This window comes from Ranitomeya imitator, chromosome 5, assembly GCF_032444005.1.
Source record: "Ranitomeya imitator isolate aRanImi1 chromosome 5, aRanImi1.pri, whole genome shotgun sequence".
NCBI classification, from domain to species: Eukaryota; Metazoa; Chordata; class Amphibia; order Anura; family Dendrobatidae; genus Ranitomeya; species Ranitomeya imitator.
In genome coordinates this window covers 9,745,051-9,765,267 of record NC_091286.1, presented here as the reverse complement: position 1 = coordinate 9,765,267, position 20,217 = coordinate 9,745,051, and the positions used below count along the sequence as shown (strand labels likewise).

General features: G+C 41.8%; 1 protein-coding gene and 1 long non-coding RNA gene across 4 annotated transcripts in view; one reads left to right on the top strand and one right to left on the bottom strand.

Moving 5' to 3' along the window:
- The window catches only part of MDGA1 (MAM domain containing glycosylphosphatidylinositol anchor 1), a 404,144-nt gene that overhangs the window by 176,332 nt on the left and 207,595 nt on the right, over positions 1-20,217 (top strand). The gene's annotated exons all lie outside the window — the stretch shown is intronic.
- Positions 1-20,217, bottom strand: part of LOC138680506 (uncharacterized) — a 47,319-nt gene that overhangs the window by 17,048 nt on the left and 10,054 nt on the right. The gene's annotated exons all lie outside the window — the stretch shown is intronic.

The window sequence follows — 20,217 nt, the reverse complement described above, 5'->3', positions numbered from 1 at the left end:
ATGGCCAATAGGAGGCGAGATCAGGGAGGCTGCTGGGTGAGGCCAATAGGAGGCGAGATCAGGGAGGCTGCTGGGTGAGGCCAATAGGAGGCGAGATCAGGGAGGCTGCTGTGTAAGGCCAGTAGGAGGCGAGATCAGGGAGGCCGCTGTGTATGGCCAATAGGAGGCGAGATCAGGGAGGCCGCTGTGTATGGCCAATAGGAGGCGAGATCAGGGAGGCTGCTGGGTGAGGCCAATAGGAGGCGAGATCAGGGAGGCCGCTGTGTAAGGCCAGTAGGAGGCGAGATCAGGGAGGCCGCTGTGTATGGCCAATAGGAGGCGAGATCAGGGAGGCTGCTGGGTGAGGCCAATAGGAGGCGAGATCAGGGAGGTCGCTGTGTATGGCCAGTAGGAGGCGAGATCAGGGAGGTCACTGTGTATGGCCAGTAGGAGGCGAGATCAGGGAGGCTGCTGTGTATGGCCAATAGGAGGCGAGATCAGGGAGGTCGCTGTGTAAGGCCAATAGGAGGCGAGATCAGGGAGGTCACTGTGTATGGCCAATAGGAGGCGAGATCAGGGAGGTCACTGTGTATGGCCAATAGGAGGCGAGATCAGGGAGGCTGCTGGGTAAGGCCAATAGGAGGTGAGATCAGGGAGGCCGCTGTGTATGGCCAATAGGAGGCGAGATCAGGGAGGCCGCTGTGTATGGCCAATAGGAGGCGAGATCAGGGAGGCTGCTGGGTAAGGCCAATAGGAGGTGAGATCAGGGAGGCCGCTGTGTATGGCCAATAGGAGGCGAGATCAGGGAGGCCGCTGTGTATGGCCAATAGGCGGCGAGATCAGGGAGGCCGCTGTGTATGGCCAATAGGAGGCGAGATCAGGGAGGCTGCTGTGTATGGCCAATAGGAGGCGAGATCAGGGAGGTCACTGTGTATGGCCAATAGGAGGCGAGATCAGGGAGGCTGCTGGGTAAGGCCAATAGGAGGCGAGATCAGGGAGGTCACTGTGTATGGCCAATAGGAGGAGATATCTCGGTTTTTACACATTCGCTTCCATGATGCCACTATTCTTTGTTAGATCAATTAAAAATATTAGAAAATGTCAGATTTGCCAGGAATGATCCCATAAGATTCGTCTTTGTGGTGGGGGCTTGCAGTTGGAAAGATAAATTTCTGCAGAAACTGATGCACTTTCCTGCACTTTGCTGCACTTTGCTGCAGTTTCTTGCACTTTATGATGCACTGGGAACAATGAGAGCTGTGGCTCAGCTGAGGACACGGCCATTAATGTGGATATCACCATGTGCTTCTAGGTTTGTACGGTGCGTATTTAATGGCTGCACTCCGCACACTTCCTGCCCCTCCACCACTAGAAGGACATAGGATATTTCCAGTCACATGAATACATTAGGAGATCAGGTAGATTTCGAACAGTCCTGTCTTGGGGCAGGAGGGCGGCCATATACCTCGGGGATCACTGGCCAACTATTGTTCTCCTCACCTCCACCACAAATACTCAGCTGAGCAGACATGTCATCTCAGTAGAGAAGAACACATAGAGCCAGACTCCTCTGTCCTCAGACATGTCTGTCTCTTCCTGAACCCCTGGATCCTTCCAGAGGTGTATCTAGCTCTTCCTGCACCCGGGGCAAAGGATCAGTTTGGCGCCGCCCCCCCTCAGATTTCTGCCCCCTATAAAGTCCTCAGATTTCTGCCCCCATAATGTCCTCAGATTTCTGCCCCCATAATGTCCTCAGATTTCTGCCCCCATAATGTCCTCAGGTTTCTGCCCCCATCCCCTCCCTTCCCGGGTGCAGTTGCATGTGGTGGAGAAATCTGAGGAACACAGTAGTATACAGCACTGCCCACATAGTAGTATACAGAACAGCCCGCTTAATAGTATACAGAACAGCCCGCTTAATAGTATACAGAACAGCCCGCTTAGTAGAATACAGCACCTCCCACATAGTAGTATACAGCACTGCCCACATAGTAGTATACAGAACAGCCCGCTTAGTAGTATACAGAACAGCCCGCTTAGTAGTATACAGCACCGCCCACATAGTAGTATACAGCACTGCCCACATAGTATGCAGCACTGCCCACATAGTAGTATACAGCACTGCCCACACAGTAGTATACAGCACTGCCCACACAGTAGTATACAGAACAGCCCGCTTAGTAGTATACAGAACAGCCCGCTTAGTAGTATACAGCACCGCCCACATAGTAGTATACAGCACTGCCCACATAGTAGTATGCAGCACTGCCCACATAGTAGTATACAGAACAGCCCGCTTAGTAGTATACAGCACTGCCCACATAGTAGTATACAGCACCGCCCACATAGTAGTATACAGCACCGCCCACATAGTAGTATACAGCACCGCCCACATAGTAGTATACAGCACTGCCCACATAGTAGTATATAGCACAGCTCACACAGTAGTAGACAGCACTGCCCACATAGTAGTATACAGCACTGCCCATATAGTAGTATACAGCACTGCCCATATAGTAGTATATAGCACTGCCCACATAGTAGTATATAGCACAGCCCGCATAGTAGTATACAGCACCGCCCACATAGTAGTATACAGCACTGCCCACATAGTAGTATACAGAACAGCCCGCTTAGTAGTATACAGCACTGCCCACATAGTAGTATACAGCAATGCCCACATAGTAGTATACAGAACAGCCCGCTTAGTAGTATACAGCACTGCCCACATAGTAGTATACAGCAATGCCCACATAGTAGTATACAGAACAGCCCGCTTAGTAGTATAGAGCACTGCCCACATAGTAGTATACAGCAATGCCCACATAGTAGTATACAGAACAGCCCGCTTAGTAGTATAGAGCACTGCCCACATAGTAGTATACAGCAATGCCCACATAGTAGTATACAGAACAGCCCGCTTAGTAGTATACAGCACTGCCCACATAGTAGTATATAGCACAGCCCGCATAGTAGTATACAGCACCGCCCACATAGTAGTATACAGCACTGCCCACACAGTAGTAGACAGCACTGTCCACACAGTAGTATACAGCACAGCCCACACAGTAGTATACAGCACTGCCCACACAGTAGTATACAGCACAGCCCACACAGTAGTATACAGCACAGCCCACACAGTAGTATACAGCACTACCCACAAAGTAGTATACAGCACAGCCCACACAGTAGTATACAGCACAGCCCACACAGTAGTATACAGCACCGCCCCCACAGTAGTCTACAGCACCGCCCACACAGTAGTATATAGCACAGCCCACATAGTAGTATATAGCACCGGCCACATAATAGTATATAGCACAGCCCACATAGTAGTATACAGCAGAGCCCACACAGTAGTATATAGCACAGCCCACATATTAGTAGACAGCACTGCCCCCACAGTAGTCTACAGCACCGCCCCCACAGTAGTCTACAGCACCGCCCATACAGTAGTATATAGCACAGCCCACATAGTAGTATATAGCACCGGCCACATAGTAGTATATAGCACAGCCCACATAGTAGTATACAGCAGAGCCCACACAGTAGTATATAGCACAGCCCACATAGTAGTAGACAGCACTGCCCACACAGTAGTATACAGCACAGGCCACATAGTAGTATATAGCACAGCCCACATAGTAGTATATAGCACAGGCCACATAGTAGTATACAGCAGAGCCCACATAGTAATATATAGCACAGCCCACATAGTAGTATATAGCACATAGTATTCTCTAGACTCGCCGGTCTTCTCCAGACTGCTCTTTTCCCTCAAAACTCCTGTCATCAACAGGATCTACTCCTCTTCCACATTCCTCTGTCCCTTCCAGACACCTTTTCATCGGCTTCTTTTTTCCCCTGAAACCCCTCTGTTTACTTCAAAACCTTCCAAGACACACTAAGCTCCTCGGTCTTCTCCTCCCTCCAGACTGCTCTGCCCCTTCCAGATTAGATTTTCCCTCTAAACTCTTCTTTTTTTCCTCCAGTCTCCTCTGCGCCCTAAAGATTCAACTGTTCTCTGCAAACTCCTCTGTACTCATGTTAATATTCTGTCCTCTAGTCCAAACTCTTCTGTCTCCTAGAGATTATTTTGTTCTGTAAGATCCTCAGTCCTCCTTTTGGCTTTTCTGTCCCCTACAAACTCCACTTCCAGACTCTACTATGCACTCCAGTATTTTTTATTCCCTTCAGGCTCCTCTGTCCACCTACAGTCTCCTCTGTGTCTTTAGATCATTCTGTTCTCCTCCAGGTTCCTCTGTCCCCTACTCCAAAATCCTCTGTTCCCTCCTTTAAACACCTCCAAATTCCTCTGTCTCCAGCCTCCTTTGTCCCCATATGAATCTTCTGTCCCCTCCAGACTCCACTGTTCTCTTAATTTCTATGGCTCCAGACTCCTCTCTTTCCCTTCCTTAAGCCTCTTCTGTCTTCTCCAGATTCCTCTGACTCCTCCACAATCCTTTGTCCCTTTTCAGTTTCCGCTGTCCCCGTTCAGACCCTTTGTCTCCACATGAATCTTCTGTCCATCTCCAGACTCTGTCCTGTCCTCCTCCAGTCTCCATTGTCTACTCTTCCAAACTCATCCAGATTTCATTTTCAACTTCAGTCTCCTTTGTCCCCATACAGACTCTTCTGTCCCCTTCAGCTTCCTTTGTCTCCCCTCACCCCATACCTAGATTTCTCTGTCCTTCTAGGCTCCTCTACCTGTTTCTCCTCCAGACCCCTCTGATTTCTCTGCACTCCCTTCAGGCATCTCTTTCCTCTCCTCCAGACTCCTCTGTCCCCATACAGACTCTTCTGTCCCCTTCAGCTTCCTTTGTCTCCCCTCACTCCATACCTAGATTTCTCTGTCCTTCTAGGCTCCTCTACCTGTTTCTCCTCCAGACCCCTATGATTTCTCTAAACTTCTCTGCACTTCCTTCAGGCATCTCTTTCCTCTCCTCCAGTCTCCTCTGTCCCCACACAGACTCTTCTGCCCCCTTCAGCTTCCTTTGTCTCCCCTCACCCCATACCTAGATTTCTCTGTCCTTCTAGGCTCCTCTACCTGTTTCTCCTCCAGACCCCTCTGACATCTCTGCACTCCTTTCAGGCATCTCTTTCCTCTCCTCCAGACTCCTCTGTCCCCATACAGCATCATTGCTCTTCTCCAGCTTCCAATGTCCTCACTCCACACTTCTCTGTCCCGTCAAGACTCCTCTGTTCCCATCAAATTACTCTGTCCTTTTCCAGACACCTTTGTTTCCTCCTTTCCACCTTTCTCCTTCACACCCTTCTGTTCCCGTCCATTTCCCTCTGTTCCCCTCATGATAACTCTGTCTTCTCCAGAATCCACTCTTCTTTAAGCCTCCTCTCCTCCATTCAGAGTTCTGTCCTCTCTGGAAACCAATGTTGGTGTCCTGTCTCTCGCGAATACCCTGCTGCTTTCACAAGCATCTAAAATTGAGGAAAAAAATTGTAACAATCCCGTAAATATTAGATGATCATAAGGTTTCAAAGAAATTGTTGGTTTTGGCCAACATTCATCTCACGCGTAGGGCCGGCATCAGCCGGTGACGTCTGCCTCCACCACTGCAGATAGAAAATCAACATTTTTTTCTAGTAATTTCAGTGATTTCCCTCTGGAACATCCGGTAATGAGGGAACAAATCTCTTCCCGGAAAAATGTATTTGTAAACAATGACAATGATGATACAAGGTGAATCGCATCCCGGGAAGCCGCAAACAATCTTGTTTTGGTCTGTTAGATCAATTTAGATTTTAGTTCTCCGTGTATTGAGCGAATCCGGTGTCCGAGCAATTACAGATCGATGGATGATGAAGGGAGAAACGTCTGATCTACTGCGGACCGGACCCGAGAGACGTTGCAGATCTCCCTGCCGAGGCCAATTAATGGAGACGACCTTCTAATACTGAAGCGTCATTTAGTCTAATGAATTGTCATGTCACGGAGATGGCGCTTAACAAATCGAGAACCAAAATCGTCCGAGGCCTTCATTACTATAAGAATTGTGCTCTCACAGATCAAATGTATACAGTGTATATATATATATACTCTTCTCAATGCTGAAATTGGTGGGAAGCAGTATTATAGTAGTTATATTCTTGTATGTAGGGGCAGTATTATAGTAGTTATATTCTTGTGTATAGGGAGCAGTATTATAGTAGTTATATTCTTGTACATAGGGGCAGTATTATAGTAGTTATATTCTTGTACATAGGGGCAGTATTATAGTAGTTATATTATTGTACGTAGGGAGCAGTATTATAGTAGTTATATTCTTGTATATAGGGGCAGTATTATAGTAGTTATATTCTTGAACATAGGAGGCAGTATGATAGTAGTTATATTCTTGTACATAGGGGCAGTATTATAGTAGTTATATTCCTGTACATAGGGGCAGTATTATAGTAGTTATATTCTTGTACATAGGAGCAGTATTATAGTAGTTACATTCTTGTATACATAGGGGCAGTATTATAGTAGTTATATTCTTATACATAGGGGCAGTATTATAGTAGTTATATTGTTGTACATAGGAGCAGTATTATAGTAGTTATATTCTTGTATATAGGGGCAGTATTATAGTAGTTATATTCTTGCACATAGGGAGCAGTATTATAGTAGTTATATTCTTGTACATAGGGAGCAGTATTATAGTAGTTATATTCTTGTACATAGGGAGCAGCATTATAGTAGTTATATTCTTGTACATAGGGGCAGTATTATAGTAGTTATATTCTTGTACATAGGAGCAGTATTATAGTAGTTATATTCTTGTACATAGGGGCAGTATTATAGTAGTTATATTCTTGTACATAGGGGCAGTATTATAGTAGTTATATTCTTGTACATAGGGGCAGTATTATAGTAGTTATATTCTTGTACATAGGAGCAGTATTATAGTAGTTATATTCTTGTACATAGGGAGCAGTATTATAGTAGTTATATTCTTGTACATAGGAGCAGCATTGTAGTAGTTATATTCTTGTACATAGGAGCAGTATTATAGTAGTTATATTCTTGTATACATAGGGGCAGTATTATAGTAGTTATATTCTTGTACATAGGGAGTAGTATTATAGTAGTTATATTCTTGTACATAGGGAGCAGCATTATAGTAGTTATATTCTTGTACATAGGAGCAGTATTATAGTAGTTATATTCTTGTACATAGGGGCAGTATTATAGTAGTTATATTCTTGTACATAGGAGCAGTATTATAGTAGTTATATTCTTGTACATAGGGAGCAGTATTATAGTAGTTATATTCTTGTACATAGGAGCAGCATTGTAGTAGTTATATTCTTGTACATAGGAGCAGTATTATAGTAGTTATATTCTTGTATACATAGGGGCAGTATTATAGTAGTTATATTCTTGTACATAGGGGCGGTATTATAGTAGTTATATTCTTGTATATAGGGGCAGTATTATAGTAGTTATATTCTTGTACATAGGGAGCAGTATTATAGTAGTGATATTCCTGTACATAGGGGGCAGTATTATAGTAGTTATATTCTTGTACATAGGGGGGCAGTATTATAGTAGTTATATTCCTGTACATAGGGGCAGTATTATAGTAGTTATATTCTTGTACATAGGGCCAGTATTATAGTAGTTATATTCTTGTACATAGGAGCAGTATTATAGTAGTTATATTCTTGTACATAGGAGCAGTATTATAGTAGTTATATTCTTGTACATAGGAGCAGTATTATAGTAGTTATATTCTTGTACATAGGAGCAGTATTATAGTAGTTATATTCTTGTACATAGGAGCAGTATTATAGTAGTTATATTCTTGTACATAGGGGCAGTATTATAGTAGTTATATTCTTGTACATAGGAGCAGTATTATAGTAGTTATATTCTTGCACATAGGAGCAGTATTATAGTAGTTATATTCTTGTACATAGGAGCAGTATTATAGTAGTTATATTCTTGTATACATAGGGGCAGTATTATAGTAGTTATATTCTTGTACATAGGGGCAGTATTATAGTAGTTATATTCTTGTACATAGGGGCAGTATTATAGTAGTTATATTCTTGTACATAGGAGCAGTATTATAGTAGTTATATTCTTGCACATAGGGGCAGTATTATAGTAGTTATATTCTTGTACATATGAGCAGTATTATAGTAGTTATATTCTTGTACATAGGAGCAGTATTATAGTAGTTATATTCTTGTATACATAGGGGCAGTATTATAGTAGTTATATTCTTGTACATAGGGGCAGTATTATAGTAGTTATATTCTTGTATATAGGAGCAGTATTATAGTAGTTATATTCTTGTACATAGGAGCAGTATTATAGTAGTTATATTCTTGTATACATAGGGGCAGTATTATAGTAGTTATATTCTTGTACATAGGGGGAGTATTATAGTAGTTATATTCTTGTATATAGGAGCAGTATTATAGTAGTTATATTCTTGTACATAGGAGCAGTATTATAGTAGTTATATTCTTGTACATAGGAGCAGTATTATAGTAGTTATATTCTTGTATACATAGGAGCAGTATTATAGTAGTTATATTCTTGTACATAGGGGCAATATTATAGTAGTTATATTCTTGTACATAGGAGCAATATTATAGTAGTTATATTCTTGTACATAGGGGGCAGTATTATAGTAGTTATATTCTTGTATATAGGAGCAGTATTATAGTAGTTATATTCTTGTACATAGGGGCAGTATTATAGTAGTTGTGTTCTTGTACATAGGGGCAGTATTATAGTAGTTATATTCTTGTACATAGGGGGCAGTATTATAGTAGTGATATTCTTGTACATAGGGGCAGTATTATAGTAGTTATATTCTTGTACATAGGGAGCAGTATTATAGTAGTTATATTCTTGTATATAGGGGCAGTATTATAGTAGTTATATTCTTGTACATAGGAGCAGTATTATAGTAGTTATATTCTTGTACATAGGAGCAGTATTATAGTAGCTATATTGTTGTACATAGGGGCAGTATTATAGTAGTTTTATTCTTGTGCATAGGGGAAGTATTATAGTAGTTATATTCTTGTACATAGGGGGCAATATTATAGTAGTTATATTCTTGTACATAGGAGCAGTATTATAGTAGCTATGTTGTTGTACATAGGAGCAGTATTATAGTAGCTATGTTGTTGTACATTGGGGCAGTATTATAGTAGTTTTATTCTTGTACATAGGGGCAGTATTATAGTAGTTACATTCTTGTACATAGGGGCAATATTATAGTAGTTATATTCTTGTACATAGGAGCAGTATTATAGTAGCTATGTTGTTGTACATAGGGGCAGTATTATAGTAGTTATATTCTTGTGCATAGGGGAAGTATTATAGTAGTTATATTCTTGTACATAGGAGCAGTATTATAGTAGTTATATTCTTGTACATAGGGGCAGTATTATAGTAGTTATATTCTTGTACATAGGGCGCAGTATTATAGTAGTTATATTCTTGTACATAGGAGCAGTATTATAGTAGTGATATTCTTGTACATAGGAGGCAGTATTATTGTAGTTATATTCTTGTACATAGGGGCAGTATTATAGTAGTTATATTCTTGTACATAGGGGCAGTATTATAGTAGTTATATTCTTGTACATAGGGCGCAGTATTATAGTAGTTATATACTTGTACATAGGAGCAGTATTATAGTAGTTATATTCTTGTCCATAGGGGGCAGTATTATAGTAGTTATATTCTTGTATATAGGAGCAGTATTATAGTAGTTATATTCTTGTAGTTATATTCTTGTGCATAGCGGCAGTATTATAGTAGTTATATTCTTGTACATAGGAGCAGTATTATAGTAGTTATATTCTTGTCCATAGGGGGAGTATTATAGTAGTTATATTCTTGTACATAGGAGCAGTATTATAGTAGAGATATTCTTGTCCATAGGGGGAGTATTATAGTAGTTATATTCTTGTACATAGGAGCAGTATTATAGTAGTTATATTCTTGTACATAGGGGCAGTATTATAGTAGTTATATTCTTGTACATAGGGCGCAGTATTATAGTAGTTATATTCTTGTACATAGGAGCAGTATTATAGTAGTGATATTCTTGTACATAGGAGGCAATATTATAGTAGTTATATACTTGTACATAGGAGCAGTATTATAGTAGTTATATTCTTGTCCATAGGGGGAGTATTATAGTAGTGATATTCTTGTACATAGGAGGCAGTATTATAGTAGAGATATTCTTGTCCATAGGGGGAGTATTATAGTAGTTATATTCTTGTACATAGGAGCAGTATTATAGTAGTTATATTCTTGTACATAGGGGCAGTATTATAGTAGTTATATTCTTGTACATAGGGCGCAGTATTATAGTAGTTTTATTCTTGTACATAGGAGCAGTATTATAGTAGTGATATTCTTGTACATAGGAGGCAATATTATAGTAGTTATATACTTGTACATAGGAGCAGTATTATAGTAGTTATATTCTTGTACATAGGGCGCAGTATTATAGTAGTTATATTCTTGTACATAGGAGGCAATATTATAGTAGTTATATTCTTGTACATAGGGCGCAGTATTATAGTAGTTATATTCTTGTACATAGGAGCAGTATTATAGTAGTGATATTCTTGTACATAGGAGGCAATATTATAGTAGTTATATACTTGTACATAGGAGCAGTATTATAGTAGTTATATTCTTGTCCATAGGGGGAGTATTATAGTAGTGATATTCTTGTACATAGGAGGCAGTATTATAGTAGAGATATTCTTGTCCATAGGGGGAGTATTATAGTAGTTATATTCTTGTACATAGGAGCAGTATTATAGTAGTTATATTCTTGTACATAGGGGCAGTATTATAGTAGTTATATTCTTGTACATAGGGCGCAGTATTATAGTAGTTATATTCTTGTACATAGGAGCAGTATTATAGTAGTGATATTCTTGTACATAGGAGGCAGTATTATAGTAGTTATATACTTGTACATAGGAGCAGTATTATAGTAGTTATATTCTTGTACATAGGGGCAGTATTATAGTAGTTATATTCTTGTACATAGGAGCAGTATTATAGTAGGGATATTCTTGTACATAGGAGGCAATATTATAGTAGTTATATACTTGTACATAGGAGCAGTATTATAGTAGTTATATTCTTGTCCATAGGGGGAGTATTATAGTAGTGATATTCTTGTACATAGGAGGCAGTATTATTGTAGTTATATTCTTGTATATAGGAGCAGTATTATAGTAGTTATATTCTTGTAGTTATATTCTTGTGCATAGCGGCAGTATTATAGTAGTTATATTCTTGTCCATAGGGGGAGTATTATAGTAGTTATATTCTTGTCCATAGGAGCAGTATTATAGTAGTTATATTCTTGTACATAGGAGCAGTATTATAGTAGTTATATTCTTGTCCATAGGGGGAGTATTATAGTAGTTATATTCTTGTACAGAGGAGCAGTATTATAGTAGTTATATTCTTGTACATAGGAGCAGTATTATAGTAGTTATATTCTTGTACATAGGAGCAGTATTATGGTAGTTATATTCTTGTCCATAGGGGGCAGTATTATAGTAGTTATATTCTTGTATGTAGGGGCAGTATTATAGTAGTTATATTCTTGTACATAGGGGCAGTATTATAGTAGTTATATTCTTGTACACAGGGGCAGTATTATAGTAGTTATATTCTTGTATATAGGGGCAGTATTATAGTAGTTATATTCTTGTCCATAGGGGGAGTATTATAGTAGTTATATTCTTGTACATAGGAGCAGTATTATAGTAGTTATATTCTTGTACATAGGAGCAGTATTATAGTAGTTATATTCTTGTACATAGGAGCAGTATTATAGTAGTTATATTCTTGTACATAGGAGCAGTATTATAGTAGTTATATTCTTGTACATAGGGGGCAGTATTATGGTAGTTATATTCTTGTACATAGGGAGCAGTATTATAGTAGTTATATTCTTGTACATAAGGGCAGTATTATAGTAGTTATATTCTTGTACATAGGAGCAGTATTATAGTAGTTATATTCTTGTACATAGGGGCAGTATTATAGTAATTATATTCTTGTACATAGGGGCAGTATTATAGTAGTTATATTCTTGTACATAGGGGCAGTATTATAGTAGTTATATTCTTGTACATAGGAGCAGTATTATAGTAGTTATATTCTTGTACATAGGGGCAGTATTATAGTAATTATATTCTTGTACATAGGGGCAGTATTATGGTAGTTATATTCTTGTACATAGGAGCAGTATTATAGTAGTTATATTCTTGTACATAGGGGCAGTATTATGGTAGTTATATTCTTGTAGTTATATTCTTGTGCATAGCGGCAGTATTATAGTAGTTATATTCTTGTCCATAGGGGGAGTATTATAGTAGTTATATTCTTGTCCATAGGAGCAGTATTATAGTAGTTATATTCTTGTACATAGGAGCAGTATTATAGTAGTTATATTCTTGTCCATAGGGGGAGTATTATAGTAGTTATATTCTTGTACAGAGGAGCAGTATTATAGTAGTTATATTCTTGTACATAGGAGCAGTATTATAGTAGTTATATTCTTGTACATAGGAGCAGTATTATAGTAGTTATATTCTTGTACATAGGGGCAGTATTATAGTAGTTATATTCTTGTATGTAGGGGCAGTATTATAGTAGTTATATTCTTGTACATAGGGGCAGTATTATAGTAGTTATATTCTTGTACACAGGGGCAGTATTATAGTAGTTATATTCTTGTATATAGGGGCAGTATTATAGTAGTTATATTCTTGTCCATAGGGGGAGTATTATAGTAGTTATATTCTTGTACATAGGAGCAGTATTATAGTAGTTATATTCTTGTACATAGGAGCAGTATTATAGTAGTTATATTCTTGTACATAGGGGCAGTATTATAGTAATTATATTCTTGTACATAGGGGCAGTATTATGGTAGTTATATTCTTGTACATAGGAGCAGTATTATAGTAGTTATATTCTTGTACATAGGGGCAGTATTATGGTAGTTATATTCTTGTACATAGGGGCAGTATTATAGTAGTTATATTCTTGTACATAGGGGCAGTATTATGGTAGTTATATTCTTGTATTGTTTGTATTTTTGCAGTTATATTTCTGTTATTTGAATATTCCCGTTATTATTTAACGTCCTGTCTCGGGTATACTATGACATTTTCTTCTTTAGCATACTTTGTATATTCCTCTGTGGGGAATAGCAGGCAGAACACATGGCCGTTGATTACATCATTACTTAGTGATGTTTTGCCTCCCGTGTCGTCTTCTTGTGTTTTGATTCCTGCTTCAGTCCTGTTCCTATAATTGGGAATTGTTAGCCAGGATACAATGTAACACATGCGGCTTTTTCAGCTTTATTGTATCCGATTCCTTTGTTTCAGCACTGGGGCTTCTCATCAATTCTCCGTATATTACACAGCGCATCGATAGGCGATAAATTCTCCGCTCTTCACTGCGCAGTCGACCTGACACTGTTTAAAGTGTATAAATCTCGGTGTGACTGCAGAGGAGATCATTAAAACCCGTCTAATTACTGGAGTCCGCACCTATAATACCGCAGAGCTCACTCCAAACAGCAATTAGCAGCAAACTGCACTCACAAAGCGACGACTCCAGATCCGTGCTCCTGAGGAGCGGAGTATTATAGCGAGGTGCGGTATTCTGTAGCAGAATTAATTTATCTGCAGCTTTATAGCTAGTACAGTATTTATACAGCAAGAAATGGGGAGCAGGGCTCAGCTGCCCGGTGTCAGGACTAATGCGATAAAGATGGCGGCAACACAGGTGCAAAATACTGATGAGACGACCACTCCCAACCTCCAAACACACGGAGCGTGACTGATCAGTATATGATTGCACAGACGCGGCTTGTATCGGGCGCTGGTCACACACAGGTAATGCAGTGTCCGGCTCACAGACTATTATTATGATCCGGTCATCAGCAGGTATCTGTATATGTACATGTATGATCCGGTCATCAGCCGGTGTCTGTATATGTACATGTATGATCCAGCCATCAGCCGGTGTCTGTATATGTACATGTATGATCCATCATCAGCCGGTGTCTGTATATGTACATGTATGATCCGGTCATCAGCCGGTGTCTGTATATATATATGTATGATCCGGTCATCAGCCGGTATCTGTATATGTACATGTATGATCCATCATCAGCCGGTGTCTGTATATGTACATGTATGATCCAGCCATCAGCCGGTGTCTGTATATGTACATGTATGATCCATCATCAGCCGGTGTCTGTATATTTACATGTATGATCCGGTCATCAGCCGGTGTCTGTATATATATATGTATGATCCGGTCATCAGCCGGTATCTGTATATGTACATGTATGATCCATCATCAGCCGGTGTCTGTATATGTGCATGTATGATCCGGTCATCAGCTGGTGTCTGTATATGTACATTTATGATCCGGTCATCAGCCGGTATCTGTATATGTACATGTGTGATCCATCATCAGCCGGTATCTGTATATGTACATGTGTGATCCGGTCATCAGCTGGTGTCTGTATATGTACATGTATGATCCAGCCATCAGCCGGTGTCTGTATATGTACATGTATGATCCGTCATCAGCCGGTATCTGTATATGTACATGTATGATCCGGTCATCAGCCGGTATCTGTATATGTACATGTGTGATCCGGTCATCAGCCGGTATCTGTATATGTACATGTATGATCCAGTCATCAGCTGGTGTCTGTATATGTACATGTATAATCCGGTCATCAGCCGGTATCTGTATATGTACATGTATGATCCATCATCAGCCGGTATCTGTATACGTACATGTGTGATCCGGTCATCAGCCGGTGTCTGTATATGTACATGTATGATCCATCATCAGCCAGTATCTGTATATGTACATGTATGATCCGTCATCAGCCGGTATCTGTATATGTACATGTATGATCCGTCATCAGCCGGTATCTGTATCTGTATATGTATGATCCGGTCATCAGCCGGTGTCTGTATATGTACATGTGTGATCCGGTCATCAGCTGGTGTCTGTATATGTACATGTGTGATCCGGTCATCAGCCGGTGTCTGTATATGTACATGTATGATCCGGTCATCAGCCGGTGTCTGTATATGTACATGTATGATCCGGTCATCAGCCGGTGTCTGTATATATACATATATGATCCATCATCAGCCGGTATATGTACATGTATGATCCGGTCATCAGCCGGTGTCTGTATATATACATATATGATCCATCATCAGCCGGTATATGTACATGTATGATCCGGTCATCAGCCGGTGTCTGTATATATACATGTATGATCCATCATCAGCCGGTATATGTACATGTATGATCCGGTCATCAGCCGGTATCTGTATATGTACATGTATGATCCGGTCATCAGCCAGTGTCTGTATATGTACATGTATGATCCGGTCATCAGCCGGTATCTGTATATATATATGTATGATCCGGTCATCAGCCGGTATCTATATATGTACATGTGTGATCTGGTCATCAGCCTGTGTCTGTATATGTACATGTGTGATCCGGTCATCAGCCGGTGTCTGTATATGTACATGTATGATCCGGTCATCAGCCGGTATCTGTATATGTACATGTGTGATCCGGTCATCAGCCGGTGTCTGTATATGTACATGTATGATCCGGTCATCAGCCGGTATCTGTATATGTACATGTATGATCCGGTCATCAGCCGGTATCTGTATATGTACATGTGTGATCCGGTCATCAGCCGGTGTCTGTATATGTACATGTGTGATCCGGTCATCAGCCGGTGTCTGTATATGTACATGTGTGATCCGGTCATCAGCCGGTGTCTGTATATGTACATGTATGATCCGGTCATCAGCCGGTGTCTGTATATGTACATGTGTGATCCGGTCATCAGCCGGTGTCTGTATATGTACATGTGTGATCCGGTCATCAGCCGGTGTCTGTATATGTACATGTATGATCCGGTCATCAGCCGGTGTCTGTATATGTACATGTGTGATCCGGTCATCAGCCGGTGTCTGTATATGTACATGTGTGATCCGGTCATCAGCCGGTGTCTGTATATGTACATGTGTGATCCGGTCATCAGCCGGTATCTGTATATGTACATGTATGATCCGGACATCAGCCGGTATCTGTATATGTACATGTGTGATCCGGTCATCAGCCGGTGTCTGTATATGTACATGTATGATCCGGTCATCAGCCGGTGTCTGTATATGTACATGTGTGATCCGGTCATCAGCCGGTGTCTGTATATGTACATGTGTGATCCGGTCATCAGCCGGTATCTGTATATGTACATGTGTGATCCGGTCATCAGCCGGTGTCTGTATATGTACATGTATGATCCGGTCATCAGCCGGTGTCTGTATATGTACATGTGTGATCCGGTCATCAGCCGGTGTCTGTATATGTACATGTATGATCCATCATCAGCCGGTATCTGTATATGTACATGTATGATCCGGTCATCAACCGGTATCTGTATATGTACATGTATGATCCGGTCATCAGCCGGTATCTGTATATGTACATGTGTGATCCGTCATCAGCCGGTGTCTGTATATGTACATGAATGATCGGGTCATCGGCCGCCGGTATATAAGATGAGCAGATGAATAGTAGGTACCAGATTCTATGAAAAATTTATAAAGAGGAAACACAGAAGAGTCAGATTAGGGAATTGAGGTGATTGGCCGTCTAAAGAGATGTGTTTTAAAGCATGCTTAAAAAACGTGGTGGCTAGGTATTATTCGGATAGTTCAGGGTAGTACATTCCAGAAAACTGGTGCAGTACCAGAGAAGTCTTGGAGACAAAATAGCGGGTAGGGTAATAGGTAAAGTTGAGGAGGAGCTGTAGGGCGTGCAGAACCATGGAGAGGATGGGTGGGATGCTAGACAGATGAGGAGGAGATGGAAGGCGGTGCGGAAATGTGGAGGTGACGGTTAGGGTGATAGACTGAGATGAGATGTATAGCGGTGCAGCACTGTGGAGAGGATGGGTAGTGTGATAGAGATGGGGAGGAGATGTAGGACGGTGCAGCACCGTGCAGAGGACGGGTAGGATGGTAGACAGAGCTGAGGAGGAGATGTAGGGTGGTGCAGAACCACAGAGTGGACGGATAGGCGGTAGACAGAGATGAGGAGATGTAGGGTGGTGCAGCACTGTGGAATGGATGGGTAGGATGGTAGACAGAGATGAGGAGGAGATGTAGGGTAGTACAGAACCGCAGAGTGGATGGGTAGGATGGTAGACAGAGATGAAGAGGAGATGTAGAGTGGTGCAGAATCATGGAGAGGACGGGTAGGATGGTAGACAGAGATGAGGAGGAGATGTAGAGTGGTGCAGAATCATGGAGAGGACGGGTAGGATGGTAGACAGAGATGAAGAGGAGATGTAGAGTGGTGCAGAATCATGGAGAGGACGGGTAGGATGATAGACAGAGATGAAGAGGAGATGTAGAGTGGTGCAGAATCATGGAGAGGATGGGTAGGATGGTAGACAGAGATGAAGAGGAGATGTAGAGTGGTGCAGAATCATGGAGAGGATGGGTAGGATGGTAGACAGAGATGAAGAGGAGATGTAGAGTGGTGCAGAATCATGGAGAGGACGGGTAGGATGGTAGACAGAGATGAAGAGGAGATGTAGAGTGGTGCAGAATCATGGAGAGGATGGGTAGGATGGTAGACAGAGATGAGGAGGAGATGTAGTGCGGTGCAGAGCCATGGAGAGGACGGTTAGTGTGATAGATGGAGATGTAGAGTGGTGCAGAACTGTGAAGAGCCTGGTGAGTGAAATATATAACTTTGTATTGGAGTTTGTATCGGATGGGCAACCAGTGCAATGACTGACACAGGGTGAGAGCACTGTTGTAGTGTCTGAATAAAAATATGGATGGAAGAATAAAGGAAGAGATTCACGAGCGGTCACAGATCACTGACCTGGAGTCCCATGAATCGATCCACTCATCTCTATTCCAAACATCTTGGAGACCTGACCCCAGCTCTTCTGTGTATGAGGCTTGTGTGGATCCTTCTGTCTCTTCATGTGATCCCAGAGAGATGGGATGATGGGAGATCAGGGCTCTGTGGGGTGGATCATCGTTGGGTCGATGTTGGGGGTCATTGTCCGGCTGCAGGATAAGTTTGGAGCCAATCAGATGCCTCCCTGATGGTGCACAGCCCTGCTGTCTGGACCTGAGGGACTTTGTGATGGTTTATGCAACTTTTCAGATAGTCACAAGTCACAAGTTAATCTGGCGTTAACGTCACTTCCATAGATTGTCACCCAGTTTACTGCACTTTATGAAAGTGTCGAGAGCAGAAAAAAAAATATACAGAATTTCCACAAAAAATAGGGCGCAACAAAACTAGCAATTTTTTAAAGACAAAAAAAAAAGTGAGTAGAAAACGTTTGATGAAGTCCTGTGTGACCAGTGTCTGGCGCCATAATGTAGGACCTGCGCAGGAATCAATATCTTTGCGGTAACATGTTGTAGCTAGTCTTATCGTTCTCTACGTAGATGGATAGGTCCAATAAATTGATATTAGTTCTACTAGTGGTGGGTGTAAATTCCAACCCGTAGTCATTATTATTTAAGTTGGAGATGAAAGATTTTAAGGTAGTCGAAGGGCCATTCCAAATGAAAAGAATGTCGTCTATAAACCGACGCCACAGGACTAGTCCTGCACGTAGTTTACCTCTTACATAGATGTGGTCATGTTCCCACTTGCCTACATAAATGTTTGCATAGCTGGGCGTGAACCGCGTACCCATCGCGGTCCCGTGCGTTTGGAGGTGATGTTGGTTGCTATATAGTTGTGATTTAATATAAATTCAATACTTTTTATGATGAATTCAATTTGCGGTTCTTTATAGGGCTTCAATAAATGTAAGTAGAAATCCGCTGCTTGACATCCTTCACCATGGCCGATGACTGTATATAGAGATTTTATGTCAAGCGTACCGAAGATGAAATTTTGTTCCCATTTCATTTTATCCAAAATTTGTAAAGTGTGATTGGTGTCCTTGAGGTCTGTCTATTAATATTGCAATACAGCGTTGGGACCAAAGAGAAACTCTCCCAAAGCCCCCTGTATATGCGCATGATATTAATCCAATACATTTTGCTATATATTTTAGCATCCTATTTTTTACGCCTGTAAATACACATGTAGGATCGATATTGATTTTTACACTGTCTAATGACCAGTTTATTTGGACCACTGTACACAAGCACCATATTTATCACTCCGATCAGTCCACTAACTTTTCTTTATTTACCGTCATTGATCATTGATCGGACTCCAAACACTTTATACCAACTAACATCAGCTGTGCTCAGTAAAGGGAAAGGAGAAGAAAAAAGAAAAGTTGACCCTGAATCTATTTAAGGACGATGTAAGTCGCAGGCAGAAACTCCCCTGATGAAGAGGCTGCTGTCCCTGGAAACGTTGGTTTCTTGTTCCTTCTGCGCAGCCGTCCTTCTCTGTCAGTGATGTCACTCCGCACCCCCGGCCGTCCCATTTCTGCCGCATACACACCGTGCGTCCGGCCGGGGCACCTGTGATCATTGTCGGCGTCCAGTGTAGTGGTTCACCCTCTGCAGCACACTGACTGCGGTCACCCTCTGCAGCACAGCACACCGACTGCGGTCACCCTCTGCAGCACACTGACTGTGGTCACCCTCTGCAGCACAGCACACTGACTGCGGTCACCCTCTGCAGCACAGCACACCGACTGCGGTCACCCTCTGCAGCACAGCACACTGACTGCGGTCACCCTCTGCAGCACAGCACACCGACTGCGGTCACCCTCTGCAGCACACCGACTGTGGTCACCCTTTGCAGCACACCGACTGCGGTCACCCTCTGCAGCACACCAACTGCGGTCACCCTCTGCAGCACACCGACTGCGGTCACCCTCTGCAGCACACCGACTGCGGTCACCCTCTGCAGCACACCGACTGCGGTCACCCTCTGCAGCACACCGACTGTGGTCACCCTTTGCAGCACACCGACTGCGGTCACCCTCTGCAGCACACCAACTGCGGTCACCCTCTGCAGCACACCGACTGCGGTCACCCTCTGCAGCACACCGACTGTGGTCACCCTCTGCAGCACAGCGGTTAGTCTTCTGGACGCAGGCACACCACTTGTCGCCCCCACACCCAGGACCAACACAGTGAGCACCGCCTTACACC